At 40.9% G+C, this 13,512-nt stretch overlaps 1 long non-coding RNA gene across 1 annotated transcript; it reads right to left on the bottom strand.

The window, feature by feature from the left end:
• LOC109822295 lies at window positions 6,482-6,991 on the bottom strand. The gene is made up of 3 exons (XR_002242073.1): window positions 6,874-6,991; window positions 6,714-6,801; window positions 6,482-6,626 (listed from the first exon to the last, which is right to left on the bottom strand). It is a non-coding gene; the product is annotated as an uncharacterized LOC109822295 (long non-coding RNA).

The following is a 13,512-nucleotide window of genomic DNA, read 5'->3' as shown; positions in this document are numbered from 1 at the left end:
CTTCACCAAGAATGGGGAGCTCGGGTTACCACTGCACGAAATGATGAAGGTGTCTGGTTTGCCTATAGGCGACGTTCCATATCAAGAGTTCTTCCCAACTACCAGTCAGCTGAATAAGATGAAAGATCGGTCAATCGTGACCCACGACACTTTATGGGAATTGACCTGTTATTATCATATAGCCATGGCCTAGATGGAGACTAAAGCCAAGAAGAGGTCTCCTCAGATTAGCTTGAAATAATTCGCCGATTATCTGTTCAAGAACCTTGATAATCGTTCAGAAGAAGTGTGCGGGTTATCTCTTTTATCTCCGAATGAAATCAACCTGCTGTTAGAGAAAACGAACGCACAATCTTACACCTCTCACTCAGAAGACGGATTTCCACATGGTACTAAATTCCGTTCTTATCTGTGGCAAGCTGGTGTTCCGATTCATCCCACCACTCTGTTGGCTGGTTTTCTAGCCTTATGGTTGAAAAGGTGTGTAGTTCCCCATCAATCCTCTGATGATATGCCAATGGAAGTGTTGTATCCAGCCGTCCAGTTGGCTACAGGTCGCAAATTATCCTTGCTTCCCGCTATGGTGGCTGCTATTCACAGTGGATTACGGCAATTAATCTCCGTGTTCACTTAAGAGAAAAAGAAACCCTCTGCTAGCATATCCGCTCCGAAGCTGGAACTACCATATACTTATCTGATGACCTGGTTGGTACTTCACCGGCCAGATTTAATAGAGGTTCCTGAGACAGTGGATCCCAGCCTTCCTCTGTTACAGACTCTTGAGGGTTGCAAGTGGGTCAAACATCGATGGGCGGACATAACAAGGCAATTCAAAATTCACAAATGTTGAGAATTCTTCTCCTGCTTCACTCGATTCTCTTGTACGTACAATACGACCTTATTGGATGCTGAAGACCCAAGGCAGAATCGCATCATCCTGGATGTCGGGTGCTTCAGATGGCTGATGAATATTCGACCTGGTTATCTTTTGTTCAGGGTGAGAGATATTTGTCATATTGAACCTTATTTCCCATGTCGATTTGCTCGTCAATTTGGCTATGACCAAATGTACGTCGACAACCCGAACCGTTACCTTAGCGTTCAAGGTGGACTTATTGATGGGGCAAGGGCTTGGTTTTGGAGCATTGCCGGTTGCACAAACACTGAATTCGATCTTCCTTTGGAGGTGCCGCCCCTACGAATGACCTTCCTCTATTATAAGTGGTTGATAGCTGCCAATATTGTCACTCAAAATAGGCACGGCGCATAAGAGAAGCGACCTGTGAAGCTATGACGTCGCCCCAAAGGAAAGTGGTTGCCGAATCATCAAGAAAAGGAAAGGAACCGGTTTGCCCAACTGATAGTGAAGAAAAGTTTGATAGTGAGGAAACCGAAACTTCTGAGGGGGCGGGTGAAATTGGTTCAAGCTCTGAGGAAGCAGCTGGTCTCCCCGATTCTTTCTTTGAGAGAGGACTCATAAACCCTTCCGTCGCTCCTGCCCAAACGCAAGACGTTCCGAAAAGAAGGAGGGAGAGAGTCGTTATGACTTATCCCAATCGGATGACGGTAGAGGTTCTCAGTGAAGATGAAGAGGATGAAGAGGATGAAGTGCCTCTTGCTCGTCGGCAAATGTCGCGATCTTCTACTCAAGCTCAAACCCAAGCCCTTCCCGGAGTTGAATTGCGTACCAAGCATCGCCATGAAGGATCTGGGATTCAGGATGAATCACGCCCATCAAAAAGATGAAAGTAGACCGCTTCTAAGCCACGTGTTCGTCTTCCCGTTTTAGAGGAGACCTCTGCACATAGTGCTTCTTCAGACGAACAAGGTAACAATTCGTCTTTATTGCTCTCAAACTTCTTAACGCTCGAACTTACTCCATACTCGACTTCTGTAGGGAGTCAAGAAGAGGGAGAATATCGAGTTGAAGCTGCTTCTCCCGGCGGTATGGAAGCTGAGGCGCCCAGCTTTGTCCAACAAATGCAAGATGCTCTGAGAGACGAAACAGCTGGTGTTCCACCAATTTCTAACATTGATCCATCGGCTTCAGACACAGGTACTGATCTTTCCCCCTTCGGAAGGCAATTCTGAGAAATGAATGAGTCGGACCGTGTGCCTCCTCTAATGACTTGTGCGCTTTGTCTCCTTTTAGTCAAACTAAAAGAAGCGGGTGCAGGTAGTGGAGCTCTCAAATCCGTCCCGGTCGACAAAGGTAAAATTAATCTTCGTTTTGAGCATATTCGTCTAAATTTATATGTTATTTATGACTCAACACATTCTGTAGATGCCATAATGAAAGAATCTGTTGGAGAAGAGGCCACACAAGCAACAGAGGTTGAGTATTTCAACGAGCATAACCTCGATCTCGATCTCTCAGATGGTGACCATCAGTATATCTCTGATTTATTATCGGGGAAAGCTTCTGATACAGCCATCGGATCAACTGTTGGAGTTTAGAAATTACTGTCACTCCCCAACTTAGTCCGATCGCAACAAAAGCGAGACCAACTGAAGAAGTTAGTATGTCGGCCGATGTTGTGCCTAGAGTTGGTGAGTTTTACCCATCATTTGTTTTAAACTTCTGATTACGGTTCTATTATACTCATTGTGATTCTCTTGTTTGCAGAATATTCTCCCAAGGAACCTCTTAACTTGGACCCGAAGTTTTCTGAGGTTTTAGTTGAAAAAGCATCTGATGTAGCAGGTACGTCAATGGCTGTTATTCCTGAATCAACCTTGGTCATGCAGGAGGCCGTACTAACATCCTTGGGTGAACAAAGTCATGCTGAAGGCTCTTCCGTCGAACTCGGTATGCTTCAGCTCGTTGTCATGTATGCATATATATGTTCTGTACTGACTTCTTTGCTCTCATCGCAGCTCCTTCATCATTATCAAATCATATCCAAGCTTTGTTGGCAGACGAGGATCCGGATAAGGCTGTCATTTGCTCTGATCTCCAAGGCTTCATCTCCTTTTTGAACTCTATGGTCGATCGCATTCTCTTCAAAGGATCGTATTTTGAGAATTTTAAGAAACCTCTTGAGCGTTATATATCAGGAATCAGAGAGGAAAGATATAATGAGTTAGCCGATTCGATCAACGCTAATTTGGTCGACTTGAAGCAACATGTTGAACATCTGAAGGCTCTTCGCACCAAAGGTGTACCCTCCTATATCGCTTCTCACATAGACTCCACGTTGCAAGCGTGGCGTGATTCTCAAAAATCCGCTAACTTCGAACTCCAAAAGCTAAGAGCCCGCAATCATCAGCTTAGGGTAAGTGTCGCCAAAAGGACACAGGCCAAGGTCGACCGGTATCGGGACTTAGAGTCGAGTCGAGCCGAGATAGCCCGCTTGGAAGAGCAACTTGCGAAAGCCAAGGATGCTCATGAAATTCTGGAGTCTGATTTGGCAGAGATAACTCAATCTGAAGAAAACTTGTTTCAGCAACTGAATCTTCAGGATAAGATACTTGCTGAAAAGGAACAAGAGGTCGCTGAACTTCAAAGTGTTGACGAAGAAGCTTTCAAAATTAAATTGACGGCTGAGCTTGAACAGGCTTATGCAATAGAGCTTTCGAAACTTGAAGATCAAATTCATCAATATAAACTTTTGTAATTGGAGAACATATATTTTTGTAGCTTTGTTTGAACACTCTTGGTCAATATATTGAATCCTTTTGCTCATTTTTATTATGATTACTCATTCTTGTTTAGAATAAATAACCATAATACTTATAGGATTTTTGGCAAATCCTCAGCCATTAACGGATTTGATATGCCTTTACCGACTACCGTTTGAATCGGGTTAGTATGTGAATTATCTAAATCCGTTCCACATATAACGTTGTGCTAAAAGAATTAAACTCGTTTAAACTTTAAACTACAATGTTGAATATGTAGGCTACATGTGTTAGATGTAGGCTTATCTTTAATAAGGGATAGAGATAACATCCCCCATGCATGAACGACATGGATGTTAAAATATAAGTAGGTTGCGTTTCCTATATAGGGCAATGAACCCGATATTATAAAAAAAGGATTGGGTATTCTATCTTTCAATCTCTTGTTTGTTGGTAGAGATAAACCCAAAAATTAGAGAGAAAGAATTCTATCTCCTGATCTCTTATTTGTTGGTAGAGATAAACCCAAAATCGGAGAGGAAGAATTTTATATTCTATCTCCTGGTCTCTTGTTTGTTGGTAGAGATGAACCCAGAATCGGATAGGAATAACTTTATATTCCATCTCCTGGTCTCTTGTTTGTTGAACCCAGAATCGGATAGGAATAACTTTATATTCCATCTCCTGGTCTCTTGTTTGTTGGTAGAGATGAACTCAGAATCGGATAGGAATAATTTTATATTCCATCTCCTAGTCTCTTGTTTTTTGGTAGAGATAAACCCAAAACCGGAGAGGAAGAATTTTATATTCTATCTCCTATTGCAAAAGAAACTCAAAGTGGGATCTCCACTTAGAGACTATCTCCTATTGCAAAAGAAACTCAAAGTGGGATCTCCACTTAGAGAATCTGGACTGGTTTGAATAATCCTAACTGTCATAAGGTTTGATTATTCAATTCAAAAGTGGATCTTTCGTTCACAAAATGAATCGAAAGGAGATTTTGATTGTGGTCCTAACTGTAGTAAGGTTTGACCAAGTGGGATTTTTGAGACGATCCTAACTGTAGGAAGGTTTGATCGTTCGATTTATGGGCCACTCGTTCATAAAAGGAATCAAGAGGGGATTTTGGTTTTGGTCCTAACTGTTTAAAGGTTTGACCAAGTGATCATTGGGAGTTTAAATGATTTTAATCCATGACAGATTTTGGTGTACCCTTCGTCGATCGATTTGATCGGTGAGGGGTTTTGTGAGGAAAGATTAACTATTTACAGATTTGAATCTCATCTCAACAAAAGCTGTAAAAGAACTTTATGATAATAAAAAACATATTATTTGAAAGATCAGTTTCATATTTAGAAGGACAAATTTTCAAAATCAACCTTTTTAGCATTTTAAATAGCAAAATCGACCTTATCTCATTTTATTCAGCAAAACCGACCCTTTTCTTTTGAAAAGGGTCAATTTTGCTGGAAGAAGTTTTTTACGACATACACGGGACTGCTAGTCCCGTGTATTTCAAAATACACAATGAAATGAACGGGACTAGCAGTCCCGTGCATTTTACAGAGAGCAACGAACCAAGGGCACAATGAAATGCACGGGACTAGCAGTCCCGTGCATTTTACAGAGAGCAACAAACCAAGTGCACGGGACTGCTAGTCCCGTGCACTTCCTGGGCACAATGAAATACCCGGGACTAGCAGTCCCGTGTATTTCCTGCACATAATGTGCAGAAATATGTATTTCTGCTGCGGGAAAATTCCCCGTACAAACTCATTTCAAATGCAACAATCATAAATTACACCATTGCATAAACACATATATCAATTTCCTATACAAACTCATATGTTAATTCCCTGTATAAACACATATATCAAATCTGAAAATCATAAAATACACCACAAACTTACGAATCCAAATCCAACAAATCACGCCACAAACCCACTTACAAATCTAATAAGTCACACCACAGTCTCCGTTACAAATCCAAAAACCATCTATTGTCCTGAAATACGTTTGTAATGTACATATCAAAATAGGATTGTAATTTATATAACAATACCGATTAGCTTATATACATCCAAGAACTCTTCTCCTCCTCCTTTGTCTTCGGCTTCCTCCATCCCGACCTTCGATGAGTTCATGATCCGGTTGCGTTTGTGGTTGTGACGGTCCAGCTCCATCGTCAACACATTGGGAAGGCCTAGCTTCATTGTCGTTTCTGCGTCGTCCTCGTCTTTGTCGTGGTTGACGTGTGTATACTAATTGCGCTACCTCTCGTCCATCATGAAGGTCTTCATGAGTTCGATGTAAGGCTTGGTGAAGCCTCTGCATTATCGACTGATATATTGATGCATGTTTCTGTGCTTCGGGATATGTACCTGCGAGAGATAATTCAAAAAAATCCGAAATGCAAAAATTACTTTAAAATTCAAATTACAATATGTAAATTTTATATTTAATTCTATATTACCTGCATGAGCCAATTCCAAGCCACTATTTGCAATGGTTTGAACATCAACTATTGCTGATACCTGCAAATTTTTAAAAAAACATAATTTAGCAATATTGAAAAATACTAATAAAAATATACCCCGAGGCACATATCCTCTTTGCAACTCAACCGGGGATGTGGTCGCATGGAGTATCCATCTTCTAGTTATCCTCCAATACCAAGTGTAGTAATCTGATTCCTGGGGAGTTGGCTCGATTTGCTCAACAATACAAAAATGTCTATCATTCCATCTGTGTATATAATTTTGATGCTCAGCTGCCCAGTCCTTTTGATGGCCTCGTTGGCCTCCTTTCTTCGCCTTCCTCTCTATTTTTTCAACAAATTGCGGAACATGTTGTGCAAGACCAAATTGTCGAAGCACGCGGTCCGGTACATGCATTTCTACTATCTCGAAACATATTAGAGGAACTCTGGCTCTCCATATAACTGGGTATTCTGTGCATATAGGGGGTAGATGATCGAGAAATGGGGTGTAGGGCTCCCATTCCATCTACAGAGTATTACATGTAATTGTTGCATATCATTAAAACGAAAGTTGATATATAGAAGAAAAAACTCGTTTTTATAGAAATGATACCTGAAAAATCTTCATGCGGTCAAGCTCATTTCGGTAGAAATCTAACTGTCTCGCCGGGGTCTCGTCAAAACATTTTTGGACATTCCATCTGTGTTAGTTTCAAAATTCAGTACCAAATGAATAACTACAATTATATTTACTACGTTAAAAAATATAATACCTGCATCCTAGTGGAATTTGTCCGTCTAATTGTAAATTCACGCATAGTCTCGGCTTCAAATGCAGCCTCTCCCATGCCCATACTTGCAGTAAGCTGAGACACCCTTTGAGGTCACTATTTTTCATCAATGCAACATTTGACATCTCTCTATATAGGTACGCCAAAACCGCACTACCCCACGATAACGCACCACACGTGTCCAAGTCCCCGATAAGTGGTAACCACCTAGCATTTTCATAACATTTCAAGTTATCAAAATAAGCTAAATCAATAGACATAATTGTAAATACTGATAAAAATGATACTTGGCATGCACTTTATCTTTACTCGAATCTGGAAATAATATTGAACCGATCATGTGCATAATGTATGCACGTGCATGTTGCTCAATCAATATTGGCGGCGCATCAAAAGGCAACGGCACCGAGAATGTATCTTTTAGCCACTTCAATTTAATATTTCCTCCAGGCATTGACTCTGGAGCTACACCTAACAACTCCTCACACTTGTCCGGCCAAAAATGTCTATCACTGCCGGTAACGCACGGACCATCTATGCGGAGACCAAGTATCATAGCTACATCCTGTAGCGTAATAGTAGACTCTCCCATTCGGAAGTGGAAAGTGTTGGTCTCCGGCCTCCACCTATCTATCAAAGCGGTGAGTAGGGGCCAATCGAGCCTCATCCAACGAAGCTTTGAACATGTCAAGAAGCCGGCCCGTCCTACAGCTGCTATTATGCGCTCATCCTCTATATGCCAACGACTATGGCTGAGGCTATAATCAACCATAACAATATCCGGGCCTCTCTGTAAAGAAAATGAATATATAAGAATACAATATTATAAGAATGCAATATTAAAATTATAAGAAACTTAGTTACCTCTGTAAAGGATATAACATGTGAACGGTGTCGAGGCTGGTCATATAGGACCTCATCACTACTCGGTCCATACCGATCCACGACTAATTATATTGTCTACATTAAAATAAATCATAATTTAAATATGTTAATTATTACCAATTAATTGCTATCTATTGAGTCTAGCTGGACAACGAGGTCGAGTATGTCCCGGTTGTTTGCAAAGACTACATTTTTTATGCTTGACAATTCCTTCTCGTCCTTGATCCATGGTTCCCCTAATTCGTACAGATCGTGGTCGACCTGCTTATCTCTTGTATTGAGGTGGAATTAGTCGTGGTCCAGTATATTCGGGCCAATACCGACTATCATCGGGTGGATGAAAACTCTCACTGTATGTCTTTCGGTAATGAATTGTTGAATACCATGGTGAACAATACCGATTATATGGAATTCTCGCACCACCCGGCTGATTGGAGGAAGCCGCAAGAACATGTGCACAAGGTATTTTTTAAAGTTGTGGTGTGCACAAGGTATTTTTTGAAGATGTGTACCGTCAATGCTCAATAACGGACGACAAAAAGTGAAGCCCTTAATAGCCGGACCAAATGCCCAAAATACTCGAGTGAACCTCTCCATCCCCGGTGCAATCTCTTCAGACAATATTTCATATTCAGTACCCGGATTATTTCGTTTGATAGCTTCAAGATACTGTGGAAGTAATTCATAAGATTTTTCCCAATCTCCAAATATTTTCGACAACGCTTTCCTCCTTGCATCATATGCCTTATATTTAGATATCTTAATGCCCCGCATATCATATACCCTTTGAAATATCTGACTTGCATTTAGATCAAGTTCAGCTCTAACTTCAGGCATAATTAGCTTACATATATAAGAGGAAGATGCAGAATAATGATCGACGTCCACCGACGGATTGCAACATGTATGAAGCCCGCAATATCTAGATATTACAAATTGCCCATTTGTTGATTTCCTCACAGCGGCATTTAGCAACCAAGGACATTTCCTGTTTCTCTCATCTTGCTCATTTGCATGCTCTACTTCATTCTTCTCGTTGAAATAACATTTTACATAGTAGTTGGTTGCATTAGTTTTTACAGGCTTGAATTTGACCCGATTTTTTATAGACCATTCTCGCACCGCAAAGATCAATGCTTCCTTGCTCTCGAATAGGTCCCCTTTTTTAAAAGTGAAGTCTTCAGGCCGTTGAAAGTTTGGACCAACATCAACAAATTCAGCTTGCGAAGTATTTATCCAATCTTCATTATGAAACTCGTCGGGCAACGGATCTTCAACTTCCACATAATCATTGTTAACATTAAATTGATCCATCCAACGAGAATCATCATCGATTCCAACTGCCACATGCATGCTATCAATTTGCACGTCTTCTTCTTCAATATCTTCTGAGTCATCATTTACTTCTTCTTCTACAATTGATCCGGCCGGTAGATCACCCGTAACATAGCCCGATGCGTCGTTAAATATAGTACTTGACGTCCCACCAAGAGAATGCCCACTTAAATGTTGTAGTTGACACCACGGCTCTTGACTTGGAGATGTCATAAAACCACTCGACTCATTGTCTAAGTCCATCATCCGAGAAAACTCTCCTTGTGGTCGTGAAGCTTGGGCAAATTCTTGAATCGGATACTTCTCAATGAACAACTCAAGGCTCTCTTTCTTGCTCTAATTCACCAAAACTCAAGGCTCTCTGCTCTAATCTGCTCTGGAAATGCTCTCTCTCCTGTCAATGATGGCCATAGGGGGGTATTTATAGCCTCCTTAGACGATAACTGAAGAAATAGCCGATCAACAACTGCCTCTTTAGGCGCGGCAGTTGATGCTGTCGCGGCTAAAGGGCGCGGCAGTCGACACTGCCGCGGCTAAAGGGGCAGTTACACCCACGTTCATACGTGTTTGAAACTGTTCTCCCACGACCTTTAACCACCTTTTTCGTGGTTTAACTGCCTGTCCACATCAGCACACGTTCTATCTCTAATATGCTGCCACGCGGGCTTTAATAATCATCAGATAACTGTATTATAACTGCTGCAGCATCCCCTATAATGGTCGCGGCACCATGAGTAGCCGCGCCTTGGCCGCGGCACCATAGGTTGCCGCGCTTCAGCCGCGGCACCATGTACTGCCGCGCCCACACGCTGTAGTTTGCATTGTTCTGTGAATTCACATTGTTTTGTGTTGATTCATAGATCCTTTTGCTTCCTTTGGGCTTGTATGATCTCCCATGACTTAGATACTGATGTTTATCACCTTCTCTTTGTCTTGAGTGGTATTTGGATGTCTGTAAGTATTTTTTGACGTCTACAGATACCCCCTCCAAAGTATCACAGACTCATCATTTTGAAGATGAGTCTGGGACACTTTGGATATGATAAGTTTTCCTTGCAATTTCTTCAGTATTTTGTTAAGGAAGTTGCGTAACATACTCTATGGATGGCTTCAATCCTTGACTTCTTTATCTTTTAGCTTATTCAGTACTTTGTAGAATAGCTAAATCCCTCCGGTGCTGCGTTTATCACGTGGCCGTTGTCGAAGTCTTGAATTTGAACTGCCGTCGAAGAATGGAGAAATAGTTTATACTCATATGCTCCATTGGAGTGTTCGGGAAATAGTTTAACCTCATATACCCGTTAGGAGGTTCAGAGAGATGTAGTTTATACTCATATACTTATTGGAGTGTTCGGGAAATAGTTTAACCTCATATACCCATTGGGAGGTTATCAGGTTATTCTTAAGAATATTTTGAGTAATATTCTCCAGAAACTTCCTATTGAGGGTAGGGAAACAGTTTAGACTCGTATACCTATTGGAGTATTCTGGTCTCTTTTTGTTGGTAGAGGTGAACCCGATGATGGAGAGGAAGAATTTTATATTCTATCTCCTGGTCTCTTGTTTGTTGGTAGAGATAAACCCAAAATCGGAGAGGAATGATTTAATATTCTATCTCCTGGTCTCTTGTTTGTTGGTAGAGATAAACCCAAAATCAGAGAGGAAGAATTTAATATTCTATCTCCTGGTCTCTTGTTTGTTGGTAGAGATAAACCCGGAATCGGAGAGGAAGGATTTTATATTCTATTTCCTGGTCTCTTGTTTGTTGGTAGAGATAAACCCGGAATCGGAGAGGAAGAATTTTATATTCTATCTCCTGGTGTAAAAGAAACTCAAAGTGGAATCTCCACTTAGAGAATCTGGAGTGGTTTGAATAATCCTAACTGTCATAAGGTTTGATTATCCAATTCAAAGTTGAACCTTTCGTTCATTGAAGGAATCGAGAAGGGATTTTGGTTTTGGTCCTAACTGTAGTAAGGTTTGACCAAGTGAGAGTTTAACTGTTTAAAGGTTTGATCGTTCAATTTGTGGACCTCTCGTTCATGGAAGGAATCGAGAGGGGATTTTGGCTTTGGTCCTAACTGTTTAAAGGTTTGACCAAAATGGGAATTTTGAGACGATCCTAACTGTTTAAATTTGATCGTTCAATTTGAGTGGACTTTTCGTTCATGGAAGGAATCGAGAGGGGATTTTGGTTTTGGTCCTAACTGTTTAAAGGTTTGACCATATGGGAGTTGAGACGATCCTAACTGTTTAAAGGTTTGATCGTTCAATTTGTGAACCTCTCGTTCATGAAAGGAATCGAGAGGGGATTTTGGCTTTGGTCCTAACTGTTTAAAGGTTTGACCATGTGGGAGTTTGATACGATCCTAACTATTTAAAGGTTTGATCGCTCGATTTGTGGACCTCTCGTTCATTGAAGGAATTGAGAGGGGATTTTGGATTTGGTCCTAACTGTTTAAAGGTTTGACCAAATGGAGGTTGCCAATTGTCATGAACTGTTTAAAGGTTTGATCGTTCAATTTGTGGACCTCTCGTTCATGGAACGAATCGAGAGGGGATTTTGGCTTTGGTCCTAACTGTTTAAAGGTTTGACCAAGATGGGAATTTGAGACGATCCTAACTGTTTAAAGGTTTGATCGTTCAATTTGTGGACCTCTCGTTCATGGAACGAATCGAGAGGGGATTTTGGCTTTGGTCCTAACTGTTTAAAGGTTTGACCAAAATGGGAATTTGAGACGATCCTAACTGTTTAGATGAAGGAAAAGCAAATGGGACAGCTTCATCCTTGAAGGATTTCAGAGTTTCATGAAGAAAGATTGACATAATGAAGTCATTGAATCTCATCTCAATGAAAGAGTGCTCTAAAAATCACAATATGAGGGGTTTTGATCATTTTGAACATGATTAAATAGCCACATCGGGAGGTTCTTAATCATTTTTATCATGATTAAGAGTGGATTACTCAGATACATGATTAAATAGCCACATCGGGAGGTTCTTAATCATTTTTATCATGATTAAGAGTGGATTACTCAGATGATTGGTTTTCACCTTGAATAATCATTTTTATCATGATTAAGAGTGGATTACTCAGATGATTGGTTTTCACCTTGAATAATCAATTAGTTCGGGTTATCCTTAAGAACACCATATATAGTATTCTCCAGGAACTTCCCGTTAAATAGGTTACCCTGAATGTACTAAGGATAGTACTTTTTCAAGAACTTCTCGTTTGTAAGCAATGTTACTGTTCTTGATACAGAATCAGGTCTTAGTTCTTACCTTTGTATTCAGCCATGATAACCTCGTATCCACCCCCAGCTTTTAGGTGAACCTGAGTCTAATCACATTTGGTTACATTATTGGAGCGCATAATTTAAAGAAGCAGTTTTTTTAACCTCTTATACTAGTCGGAGGTTCGGGAAACAGTTTATACTCGTATACCCTTTGGAGTGCATGAAGAAGCAGTTTATACTCGTATACTCTTTGGAGTTAGGAGAAACAGTTTATACTCGTGTACTCTTTGGAGTTAGGGGAAACAGTTTATACTCATGCACCCAATGGAGTTAGAGTCGTCTTTACTTGGCTTGTTCCGCCGTTATGACACTGGAGTCAATTAAGGCTTGGATTTTATTTTTGAGTCCAAAGCAAATCTCGGTGGGATGAAGAACCCTTCTGTGGTATGCACAGTAGTTTGGATCCATAATCCTCTTAGATCCCTTCTGGTCTTTAATAAATATGGCTGGAGCTTCATCATCTTCGAAAGAATACTCCTTTTGGAACCTCGGATCGGGAGTCGCGTTCACTGGGATTGTGGATGTCGTCGGTTGACCTCTATCAACTTTCTTTCTTTTAAGAAAGTGTTCAGCTTGTTCACCGCGCATTTTCAAATCTTTTCAAGTTTTGGATGGTACGACCCCCAGGGTTTCCAGGACATCGATGGAGAGATTATTATGGCATGTTTGTAGGATGAACTCCTCTGTAATAGGATCTCTGCAATTCATTGCTTTGCCACAGAAGCGCTTGACAAAATCGTCGACTGACTCTCCGTCTTTTTGTTTTTCATCCAGAAGGGTTCCGATTGACACTTCAGTGTCATCATCGAAGAAGTTGCTGAGGAACAAACTTTCTATGTCATCCTAGCAATTGATGCTCCCTGGCTTGAGCCGTCGATACCAATCGAAGGCGGGCCCACGAAGGGTGCCAACGAATGACCGGACCATTAAAGCCTCGTTTCCAGAGATCATGCCCAAATGAGACTTAAAATAAATCAAGTGCCGAATCGGCGAACTCTTCCCCTCAAACGGTGTAAAGTTAATCAGATTGAATTTCACCGGGTACGGTATTGAATCCCATTCCCTTGGATAGGGACATGGAATACCCGTCTTCTTAACTTCT

Source organism: Asparagus officinalis, chromosome 8 (genome assembly GCF_001876935.1).
Source record: "Asparagus officinalis chromosome 8, Aspof.V1, whole genome shotgun sequence".
NCBI classification, from domain to species: Eukaryota; Viridiplantae; Streptophyta; class Magnoliopsida; order Asparagales; family Asparagaceae; genus Asparagus; species Asparagus officinalis.
Note: the sequence above shows the minus strand (reverse complement) of the source record. Positions and strands in the feature narration are given on the sequence as shown.